Below are 12,395 nucleotides of genomic sequence, written 5' to 3'. Positions count from 1 at the left end.
TATCCTTCAGGGTCTCTTCTGCACCCTCTCTAGTGTAATCATCTCCTTCCTAGAGAATGGTGTCCAGAACTACATGCAATATTCTAGGTGTGGATTCAACACTGCCATGTGCAACTGTAAAATGATATCCCAATTCTTGTAGTCATTGCCCTACCCAATGAAGACAAGGATGCCAGATGCCTTCTTCATCAGCTTATCTATCGGTGATGCCACATTCAAGGCACTGAATATGTACCCCTCTGTTCTACAGCACTCCCGAGTACTCTATCATTTACTACGTAAGTCCTGCCCTGGTTAAACTTTCCAAAGTACAACAATTCACATTTGTCTGTGTTAATTTCCACCTGCCATTCCTTTGCCCACGTTCCCAGTTGTTCTGGATCAAGTTGTAACTTTAGCCAACCCTCTTCGCTGTCCACCACACCATCAATTTTGGTGTCATCTACAGACTTACAAATTATGTACATTCTCATCAAAATTTGGATTAATTCTTTACCCTGTTTTAGAGAGGTAGTTCAGATCCTGGGTAGAAGATGGTATTGCACTGAAGCAAACCCAGAGTGCCTAGAAGGCTAGAAGTAGAGAAGCTTTAATGGTTGTGAGATTAATTGCTTGTAAGATTAAATAACTTTTTATGGAAGTTCAAGCTAAGACAATGTGGATTCCAGGTTAATTTGCAATTATTTGGTAAATTAAATTGTTAATAATTAGCCTTTCAAATAAGATGGCCTATCCCAACTTAACCTACAAATTATTATTGATTAAATGTGCACGTGTATTTAACCGAGAATCTACTTTACACTCTTTTTCCAGCGTTTAGTGCATGCCTGCAAATATAGCTTGAAATTGAGATTCTTTCACTGCAAATTCCCTCAGCAAAAATGCTTCAATTTCTCCATGAAGTGTGACTGATTTCTTATTTTCCATTCATTACTTGAATATCATCAATCAAGGTTTGAAGGGCTGTACTGATAGATCTGGTTGTGTGTAGTTCCTGGCTTTGTGACAATATGCCAATGGAGGTGGTGATCTGATGAGTCATTCTAACCACATGTTTGTTCAAATTTACGGATCCATTCTGGATTGAACCATGAAAGTATTCAAATGTAGTCAGGAAGGAGATCTGGTGAACATCAAATGGGGGCCTTTACATTTTTCCATGTAGTTTCAGTGTTACTCATTACAATGCTGTACCGTGACTGCTATCATTCTTCAATAGTTGGGAATGCACTGACAGTGATGTTTAGCTCCATGGAATTGGAACAAAAATTTCACATAAAGTTGAAACATTACATACTGCAACATATTAAACAAAACATAATAATTTGCAGGGTTTAATCTAACTTTATACAGTATGAAGTGGACAATTTGAGCTTGTGAAAATCATGCATCTTCATTTTAGGATTCAAATTTGGCTACCTTTGCAGCCTTGAAACCCCTGCCTTAATAGGAAATAAGTTTAAAACTAGCAATAACATTAATGTGAATCCTTTGTTTTACCTTAAAAGGAAACAGAGAGAGTCATTTTGCCTTGCTCTACAATGTAAATTAGCTTTTATCAGGTGGAAGGTATAATGATACATTAAATGGGTAACTACTTAATTCTCTGTAAAACAACATTTGCAGAAAGTTATGATTGTCTCCACTTCAAAACTGTGAATGATTATGTTGTTGACCAGAACAAGGTCAAAATTACTTCAAATAAAATGGGATTGTAGTTTTACCATCCAGCTGGAATATTGGGACAAATTGTTAAAGAAGTTCAAGATGGAAGAAAGTCATAACAAATCAGCACTACTTGGCAAAGAAAAGGCAGAGAGCTGAGTAAGTTGCTAGCAGAGATGTTTACTTTGCATTGTATTTTGCTATTGCATCTTTTCACGGTGGATGCCATTAAAATAAAACTAACCTTTGTTATCAGGAAATAATTAGATACAGCCCATGTGTCTGGGTGCTTCAAGTTAGATTAGATTTAAAAAAGTCCAGGCCGCATTATACAGGACACAAAATTAGCTTGATGATAGGAGTCAGAGGTTGTTTTCAGATTGGGGACCTGTGACCAGTAGAGATCAGTGCAAGTGCTGTTGTTTGTCATCTATATTAACGATTTGAATAAAAATGTAGTCGGCATGGTTATTACATTTGTGTGTGACACTAATATTGGTGGTATAGTGGATAGTGAAAAAGGTTATTTAAGATTTCAACACGTTCTTTAACTTTGGGAGGTTGAATGTGACGGGAAAATATACAATTAATGGCATGCCCATTACGGCATTGATGAACAGAGGGATCTTGGGTCCAAGTCTATACATCCCTGAAAGGAGCAACACAAGTAGATAGTTGGCAAAAAAGGCATATGGTATAAACCGAAGATAGACACAAAAAGCGGGGCAGGTAGCATCTCTGGAGAGAAGGAGTGGGTGATGTTTCAGGTCGAGAACCTTCTTTCAACTGGTTAGGGATAAGGGAAACGAGAGATATAGACGGTGATGTGGAGAGATAAAGAACAATGAATGAAAGATATGCAAAAAAGTAACGATGATAAAGGCAACAGGCCATTGTAAGTTGTTTGCAGGGTGAAAATGAGAAGCTAGTGCGACTTGGGTGGGGGAGGGATAGAGAGAGAGGGAATGCCAGGGTTACCTGAAGTGAGAGAAATCAATATTCATACCACTGGGCTGTAAGCTGCCCAAGCGAAATATGAGATGCTGTTCCTCCAATTTGCGTTTAGCCTCACTCTGACAATGGAGGAGACCGAGGACAGAAAGGTCTGTGAAGGAATGGGAAGGAGAATTAAAATGTCCAGCAACCAGGAGATCAGGTTGGTTCAGGCGGGCTGAGCAAAGGTGTTCCACGAAACGATCGCCCAGTCTACGCTTGGACTCGCCTATGTATAAGATTCCACATCTTGAACAACGGATAAAGTAGATGAGGTTGGAGGAGGTACAAGTGAACCACTGCCTAACCTGAAAGGACTGTCAGGTTCTCTCGACAGAGTCGAGGGAGGAGGTATAGCGACAGGTGTTGCATCTTCTGCGATTGCAGGGGAAGGTACCTGGGGAGGGGGTGGTTTGGGTGGGAAGGGATGAGTTAACCAGGGAGTTGTGGAGGGAACAGTCTCTGCGGAAGGCGGAAAGGGGTAGAGATGGAAAAATGTGGCAGAAATTTCGGAGGATTATGTGTTGTGTGCGACGGCTGATGGGGTGGAAGGTAAGGACTAGGGGGACTCTGTCTCTGTTGTGACTAGGAGGACGGGGAGCAAGGGCAGAGCTGCGGGGTACTGAGGAGATACGAGTGAGGGCCTCATCTATAATTGCAGAAGGGAACCCCCATTCCCTAAAGAATGAAGGCATCTCGGATGTTCTAGTATGGAACACCTCATCTTGGGCGCAGATGCTGCGTAGATGGAGGAATTGGGCGTAGGGGATAGAATCTTTGTAGGAAGCAGGGTGGGAAGAAGTGTAGTCGAGATAGTTGTGGGAGTCAGTGGGTTTGTAATAGACATCAGTCAATAGTCTATTTCATGTGATGGAGACTGTGAGATGAAGAAAGGGGAGGGAGGTGTCGGAGGTGGTCCAAGTAAATTTGAGTGCAGGATGAAAAGTGGTGGTGAGGTTGATGAAGGCATATGGTATGCTTGTCTTCATTGGTCAGGGCATTGAATATAAGAATCAATCAAGCCACATTTGGAGTATTACTTGCAGTTCTGGCCACCCTATTACAGGAAGGATGTGGAGACTTTGGAAAAGGTGCAAACCAATTTACAGAATGTTGCTTGGATTAGAGGGTATTAGCTATAAGGAGAGGATGGGTAGATTTGGATTGTTTTCTTTGCAATGCCAGAGATTGAGGGGAGATATGATAGAAGTATATAAAATTATGAGGCACAAACAGTCAGAATCTTCTCCCAGGGTGGAAATATCGACTAGAGGGCATCGCTTTAAGGTGAGAGGGGAAAAGTTTAAGGGAGATTGTGGACTGAAGGGTCTGTTCCATGCGGCAATGTTCTATGTCATATGTTAACTGGGAAAATGGGCCAAGGAATGGCAGATGGTATTCAACTCAAACAAATACGATGTGTTCCATTTTGGTAAGTTAAACCACGGTAGGATTAACTGTGCTCAGCTATTGAACACCCGTAAGGAGTCCACTTACATGAATGATTTGAATTTCATTACCTACTTTTAACTGTTTAAAAGAGTTATGTGAGTTTCACTTCTGTTTGTGTCTTAAACCTTATTTGTGTGACTTCAGAATTTTTTTTGAAAGCTGCAAAATGCCAGGGATTTAAGAAACGCTCAAATGACTTTGTTGATAAAAGAGGTCCACAAAAGATGAGTTTATACTTGCCACGTAGATCAGCAACAAACTCAGTTGGTCAATTCCAACTCTTGTTGACAGAAATACAAGAACATAGACAGAGTGCCAACCACCATTGCAGCAGTACTGTGAATGGTGTTGGTTTTTAAGACCAGTGGAAAATTTATGCTAGAAATAGGACAACTCTAAAACCATAGAGATGGTCTTGTGGAGACAAAAGTAACTGCAGATGCTGGTTTAGAAGAAAAAAAAGTCCAAGAGTAACTCAGCGGATCAGACAGCATCTCTGGAGGACATGAATCAGTTTCATACCCTTTTTCAGACTGACTAGTAGGGGGGAACAATCTGGAAAAGAAGTGTGGATGGAACAAAGCCCAGCAAGCAATAGGTGGATACATGTGACGGGGGCATTTTATGGGCAGATGGGTGGAGAAAGGCTACAGATATAAAGGAGACAAAAGGGTGTTAAATAAGGAGAGCAGTGGAGTGAAATGAGAAGTCAGAGGAAGAGATTATAAGGGAAAAGGAAAAGGGGGTGGGATAGTAGGAAAAATGGATGTGCAGTTAACGGGGCACAAGGACGAGAGGGGAAGAAAAAAAATGTTGGGGAGAATGTCAACTAAAATTGAAGAATTCAATATTCAAACCATTGGGTTGCAAGCTAGGCAAGTGGAATATGAGAAACTATTCCTCTAGCTTGTTTGCGGCCTCACTCTGGTAATGGAGGATCCCCAGAACAGAAAGGTCAGCTTGAATATTTGCAAGGGGAGTTAAAATGGTTAGCAACCAGGAGACCCAGCAGACCTTGGAAGACATAGAGCAAGCGTTTGGCAAGTCGGTCGCCCAGTCTATGTTTGGTCTCACCGATGTAAAGGAGGCCACAGCAGGAGCATGAAATGCAATAGGCTAGAGGAAGTGCATGTTAACCATGTCTCACCTGAAAGGACTGCTGGGGTTTTTCAATGGAATTGAGGGAGGTGTGGTGACAAGTGTATATCTCCTGCAGTTGCAAGGGAGGGAGTAGTTTGGCTGGGAAGGGATGAGTACACCAACTTGTGGAGGGAGTGGTCTCTATGGAAAGCGGAAAGGGGTGGGGATGAGAAGATATGACTGGTGGTGGAATTACGAGAAGGTGGCAGAAAATTCAAGGAATGATGTGTTGATGCAGACTTTGATGGGGTTAAAGATAAGGACCAGGAGAACTCCATTTTTGTTCCGTCGGGGAGGAAAAGCAAGATCAGAACTAGAGACACAGAAGAGACCGCAGAGGGAGGAGCAGCAGGAAGAGAACAACTTATTTACTAGAGAAAGAGGACATTTTGGATATCCTCGAATGAAAAATCTCATGTTAGAAGCAGATGCAGCGGAGAGAGAGAAATTAGAAGTAGGGGATGCATTCTTGCAAGAGACAGGATGGGGGGAGATGTAGTATAGATAACTGTGGGAAGTAGGTTTACAATAGACAACCTGTCCTCTCTGGTGGATACAGAGAGATTGCGAAAGGGGAGAGAGGCGTCTGGGTACTGTTCGTGCAGATTTTGTACGTTCTCTCTAATTGGGAAGATCTACTGTGGATATGGCCAGCTTCCTCCAACACCCCAAACATATGCTTGTAGGTTAATAGCAAATATAATCAAAGGGGAGTTGATGGGTGTGTGAGAGAGAATACATCGTAGAGGTTCAGGAAAGTAAGTAGGTATGGAACTAATGGGATTGCTCCCCAGTGAGTAGCATGAAGCCACGAGGCTAAACTGTTTTTTTATAAGGTAAACTAGTCTATGATATCCACATCCATCAAGTAGCAATGCAAAGCTCAAATATAAATAATGATGATTTGGTGAGGTAAAGAAGGGTGATTGTGAACTTTAGAACTAGAAAGGAATGTGACCACTTTCGGGACAGTAGGAGGAAACGAGGGAAGATCAGAAGAATAAACATTACACCAGTTTTCCTTTCATACTTTGCTTTCAGTTTTATTCTTACTTAATTTAGGACAATAACCCTTTGTAAGAAATAAGACATTTTCTGTGGGCAGGTTCATTCTTTCATTCTTTGTTAATATTTAATGGAAAATGAACACCACAGAATCCATGGATAATGTAATGAGCAACCCACAAATATGCTTTCACTGACTGTCTAGGTTTCAGAGTTATAGAAGTATGATAAAGACATTTATCATACTGCTGGAAAGCCTTGAGAGTTTTAAATAAATACAAAAACATTTTGGAAACGTTCAACTTAATACACAGTTCACTTAAACATACAAAGCTTAAAGTTTTATTAAGTCACTTTCAATAAAACGTCTGTACTAAAATGCATGTGGATGAAAATGAAAATGGATCAGATCAGCCATTGCCTATTTGATAGCACTCTCATCTCAGAGTCAGTACATATTGAAGTAAAGATCTGCAGAATTTTAAGACAAAAGTATAGGCTGACACTCATTGCGATCTTCTACAGCAGAACATTGTGTGATGCAGATAATTATATAGTCATAAAGTATAGACTCATACAGCATAGAAACAGGCCATTCAGCCCAACAGTCTGAAGAATGGTCTCGACCTGAAACGTCACCCATTCCTTCTCTCCAGAGATGGTGCCTGTCCCGCTGAGATACTCCAGCATTTTATGTCTACATTCAGCCCAACTCACCCATGCCGACTAAGATGCCCCATCCAAGCCAGTCCCATTTGCCTGCGTTTGGCCCATATCATCTAAACCTTTCCTATAAATGTATTTGTCCTATATCATATCTTTATTCATTTATTCGATGCTAGTGAAGTCATAGTTTATTGTGCAATAGTAATTGCTCTTGATCAGGTAGTAATAAACCACCCTAAGAACCTCTGCAAACCTGCTGGTGTACACACTCCAAGAATGTTTTTAGACCCAGCAAAAATGGAGGAGCCGAAATATATTTTATAACGTGTGGATGTTGTGTGACTTGGATGAGTATGTGGAAAGTAATTATGGCTTGCTCATAACTCAAGGCCTGATTTGTCAAGACAAAGTGCATCAAGTGTACATACTCTGATTTAACAAAGGCAATGTGTAATTAACACGATATTGTGAATTAATAGAGGAAACAAGGTGCCACCAAAGACATAAAATACCAGCAGCTGGGGGCCAGTAAACAATTCTTGGCAAAGTACTAGATTTCTATGCCTAAGTAGAAAGTCTTGCATGGATAGGAAAGGTTTGGTGTCATATGGGCCGGATTCAGGCAAGTGTGACTAGTTTCATTGTGTAACTTGATCGGCAGTGCCCAGTTGTGCCCAAGGGCCTGCTTCCATGTTGTATAATTCTATCGCCCAAGGACTATAAAATAAAATTTGAAGTAAAGATATGTATAATCTTTTAACTTTCAAGCAAGTAGCTCAACCTTCCAGGGTTTCAATGTTTCCGATGAGATAGAGAGGTAAAAGAGATGAAGGAGTTGCAATATTAAACAGGAAGAACACCACAGTTGCACTCGGAGAGGACATACTGGAGGGTTCATCCACTGAAGCAATATCAGTAGTGCTCAAAAATTGGAAAACTGCATCCCTCTGATGGGATTATACTATAGGGATCCCAATAGCCAGCGGGAGCTAAGGCAACAGATAGGTAGACACGGTACGTGGATTATGGAAAGATGCAAAAGCAACAGAGTTGGCATAGTGGGTGACTAACTTCCCCAATAAAGACTGGGACTTCCTTAGTGCAATAGGTGTAGACAGTACAGTAAGGGGCTCAGAAACTATATTTGCAGGGGAATGGTGTTGAGAATTATTGTGGAAGAGGGCTATCGCCTATCATTGATAAAGGTCTATGGATCAGAAAGTTGAGGATCCAGTGGTAGAGGGCAGCGCAGAGTGGAGATGAGTTTGGTTGGTAATATGGTGATAAATGTGAAACTTTAGTAAATAAATAGGGGCCTGACGTAGGTGTCCGTATTATCTAGATTATCCCCATGACCCGAGCAATGTGTCATCTAGGAGCTTCTGTGGGAGTAAGCTAGGGACAAATTGGCTGCTGTATCTGTTATCCTACAGCACTCACTTCCATTTCAGAATTACGTTATTGGCTATAATGTGTTTTGGGATCACCCGAGGCCAGTAATGCCACTACAAAAATGCACTTACTTCCCTTTGGTAGAGGAAAAATCACCAAACGCATGACAACAACTATAGTGTGGGTCTGGGAGCATCTGTGGAGGGAAAAGGACAAATGATGTTTCAGACTGAAGAAGGGTCCTGACTCAAAATGTTACCTAATCTATTTCCCACCACAGATGTTCTTTGACACGCCAAGTTCCGACAGCATTCTTTTTTGCTCAAAACTGAATATGTATTTGTTCTGCCTATTTTATTTCGAATAACAAAATAAGTCCTCTATCACTCCTGTAACTAATAGAACAATTCTGTTGTACATCAAAACTGTCTTCAGTAATTGAAATTTCCACTACTCCTTTAACCAATGTCAAATGTAACTCATTTTATTGAGTTACCTATACCACAACGTTGTTGCAATTACAAACTCTTTAAATACTAATCATAATTCCATAAATGCCAGTACATTCCTCACCATAATTCCAAAAGTTCATAGATAAACTAAAAGCAATAAGCCTACCTCAATTATAGAATTCCGCTCATTCCATATTTAGGCTGCAACCATAGTCCAAAAAACTAGTATCAATGTATATGTTCTCATTCCAACTGTTGATGTTGTGTTATTTCTTGATCATCGAATCAGACAACACAGGTGTAGGCTACTTAGCCCATTGCGTTCATATCATGACCAGATTTTGAGGAGTATCCTGCTCCAGTCACCACCTGATCCAGGCAATTTGCAGTGTCTGAGAGCAGTGCAAGCAATAACAGGTCTCACAACCAAGATACTCCTACTGAGTCATGTAAAATTTAAACCAGGAGTTATAAATGCGAACAAAATCCTGAGTGCAATGAGAAATAATGATTAGGATAAAAAGATGGTAGAAAAAGACAGGAAACAAGTAAAATAAAATTAAATAAACTAATTTCTAAACAAATTTAACTCTCTTTTAAAATTAATTTTTTGAAGCCATAGAGATTGTCTGCCTCCAGCCCCCCTCCCTTTCCCCACCATTATTAACAATCTTCCTCTGTTCCTGTTTACGCATGCAAATTTTTTCTATTATACAGAATAACTTTAACCTCGTGGGGAACAGAAAATTACTGCTAGAGGATGCATACAAAACTGGCATGATCCCTTGCATTATATTGTTATATAATTACTGGGGAGGTGTTAACTCGTAGAAGTCTTCAGTTGCAATATTATCTTGGTTTTAACAATGTAGAACTGATACAATGTAGCTTGTGAATTTGTTGATATCTCAGACAGTAAAGGGCCTGTCCCACTTTCACGATCTAATTCACGACCTTTTTTACTCGTGGACATTTTTCATCATGCTAGAATAATGCCCCGACCTACTTGATGCCACGAGTACCTACGACTAGCATCACGGCCTGCTACGACCTACCTACGACCTCCTTCAACCTCCTACGACTTCGTGACGACCATGCTGCGAGTATGAGTCAAGGGCAAACTCGGCAGAGGTCGTGAATTAGGTTGTGAAAGTGGGACAGGCCCTAGACTACCGATTTCCACAACCAATTGGTGTTAAGCAAGGATGCTGGAAAATGCTGTTCAATTCATTGTGTTATAATCATAAGTGCTGTTAGTCTCAATATTATTTAAAGCATCAAATCTGTGCCTATGTGCTAGTTTAGAATGAGTACTCAACCCTTGATTTGCACAATCCCAAGTAGTTCCATATCGCTATCCATGAAATTAAGTAATTTACCACAATTGTGGAATTCTCAACTTTTTCTCAACTTTTTCTTACTACTTAATGCCCACACCCGTTGAGGATTATTTAAATTAGTCTTAAATCTCTGCATGTAACTCAAATTCTATGCTATGCAGCAGCAAGTGCCTTGATAAGGGAATGTTATATTTTTAAAGGTGTTTTTTTTTCAGGGGAAACAAGAAACCAAGGCTTTATTTTCCCTCAGGTGGATATGAAAAATCCCACAAGTAGTGCAGCTAATAGAACTGCTTTATCACAGCTACAGAGATCTGAGTTGAACCTTGACCTCCAATACTGTGTGTGTAGAGTTAGTAGTTTCCTCTGTGACCACGTAGGTTTCCATCAACCATTCTGGCTTCCTCCAGCACCTCTTAAAGACTTGTAGGCTGGTACATGAATTGGCCACTGTAAACTTATCCAAGTGTAGGTGGATGCTAAAATTGATGGACTGAGGAGAGAATAGGTTACAGGGAGAAATAATGGGATATTGGTATTGCTTTGTATGCTGGCACAGACTGGATGAGCCAGATGGCCTCCTTCCATGTGGTAAGAAAATATCAATAAAAAGTAGTGGTGTTTTCTCTCAAACATCACAGTGCTGATTCTGGTGTGCAAACAGCCTGTTTCATTTCTTACTTTTAAAAACTACCTATATATCAAAAATGATTCATTAGCTGTATGTCTTCTGTATGTCTTGACGTTGTGAATTGGTTGCAGTAAATGCATCGACTGTTTTGCTGATTCAATAATTTTCCAAATAGTCCAATAAGACAAAGCAAAGGCAGACACAAAATGCTGGAGAGAAGGAATGGATGACGTTTTGGGTCGAGACTCTTCTTCAGACAAAGTAAAAGGCCTGTCCCACTTAGGCGACTTTTTTGGCGATTGCCGGCGACTGTAATAGTCTTGCCAGATCGCCGAAAAACTGGCGACTGTACCCCATCCTACGACTATGTCCAAGACAAGCTACGACAACCTACGACCTAGTCGAAGGCACGCTAAGGCAAGCTCCCGACAACTGGCGACCCAATAGTGGCGACTTAGGACGTCCTCCTTCGACACACCTATGACTGCCAAAGTCAAGCTACGACCCTGTAGGCATCAAGCTACAACCCTGTGCGCGTCACAATGACCACCAAATCAATGGCATAATCCTATTTTACTATTAAAGGGTTTTAAGGTCACTGATGCTGAAGAAGGGCAAAGTCATGGACAGGTTCCGCTTCAGCATCGAAGGGTCACCAATCCCAACTGTCTCCGAAAAGCCAGTGAAGAGTCTTGGCAAGGTGTTTAACAGCAGCCTGAAGGATACAGCATCTGTCCAGGCAACCTGTCAGGAGCTGGAGAGCTGGTTGAGAGCAGTGGACCAGTCGGGGCTTCCCGGCAAGTTCAAGGCATGGATTTACCAGCATGGTATCCTGCCAAGGATACTCTGGCCACTGCTTGTCTACGAAGTCCCAATATCCATCGTAGAGAGATTGAAGAGGAACTCAGCAGCTTTCTCAGAAGGTGGCTGGGACTGCCCAGGAGCCTTAGCAGCATCGCCCTTTACGGAAATAACACCAAGCTCCAGCTACCCCTGAAGTCCCTGGAGGAGGAGTTCAAGGTGACTCGGGCCAGAGAGGTGATGATGTACAGGGACTCCAGCGACCCCAAGGTGGCTCAGGCAGGGGTGGAGGTGAAAACTGGGAGGAAGTAGAGAGCCGGCGAAGCCGTGCTGCAAGCAGAGTCCCGGATACGCCACAGAGTCCTGGTGGGAGCAGTGACTCGGGGAAGAGCAGGCCTGGGAATCTTCCCATCTCCTCAGTTTGACAAGGCCAAGGGGAAGGAGAGGCGCAGGCTGGTCCAGGAGGAAGTGAGGGCAGTGGTGGAGGAGGAGAGGTGTACCAGAGCAGTTGGATTGAGGCAGCAGGGAGCCTGGACAAGGTGGGAGCAGGCCATGGACCGAAAAGTCACATGGACTGAGCTCTGGCAGGCTGAACCACAGCGCATCAAGTTCCTGGTCCAGGCAGTGTACGATGTCCTGCCCAGCCCATCGAACCTCTTCATCTGGGGCAAAGCGGAATCTCCAGATTGCCCGCAATGCTCAGGCAAGGGGACATTGGAACACATCCTGAGCTGTTGCCCAAAGGCTCTTGGGCAGGGGCGGTACACATGGCGTCACGACCAGGTTCTCAAACCCATTGCAAAAGCCATCAGCATGGGAATCAGCAGCTGCAGACGAGAACGCCCCACCACCCAGATG

General features: G+C 42.2%; 1 protein-coding gene across 1 annotated transcript in view; it reads right to left on the bottom strand.

Moving 5' to 3' along the window:
- The window catches only part of wdr27 (WD repeat domain 27), a 439,332-nt gene that overhangs the window by 219,813 nt on the left and 207,124 nt on the right, over positions 1–12,395 (bottom strand). The window lies entirely within an intron of this gene.

The sequence above is a fragment of the Amblyraja radiata genome, chromosome 8, assembly GCF_010909765.2.
Source record: "Amblyraja radiata isolate CabotCenter1 chromosome 8, sAmbRad1.1.pri, whole genome shotgun sequence".
In the NCBI taxonomy this organism is placed as follows: Eukaryota; Metazoa; Chordata; class Chondrichthyes; order Rajiformes; family Rajidae; genus Amblyraja; species Amblyraja radiata.
Note: the sequence above shows the minus strand (reverse complement) of the source record. Positions and strands in the feature narration are given on the sequence as shown.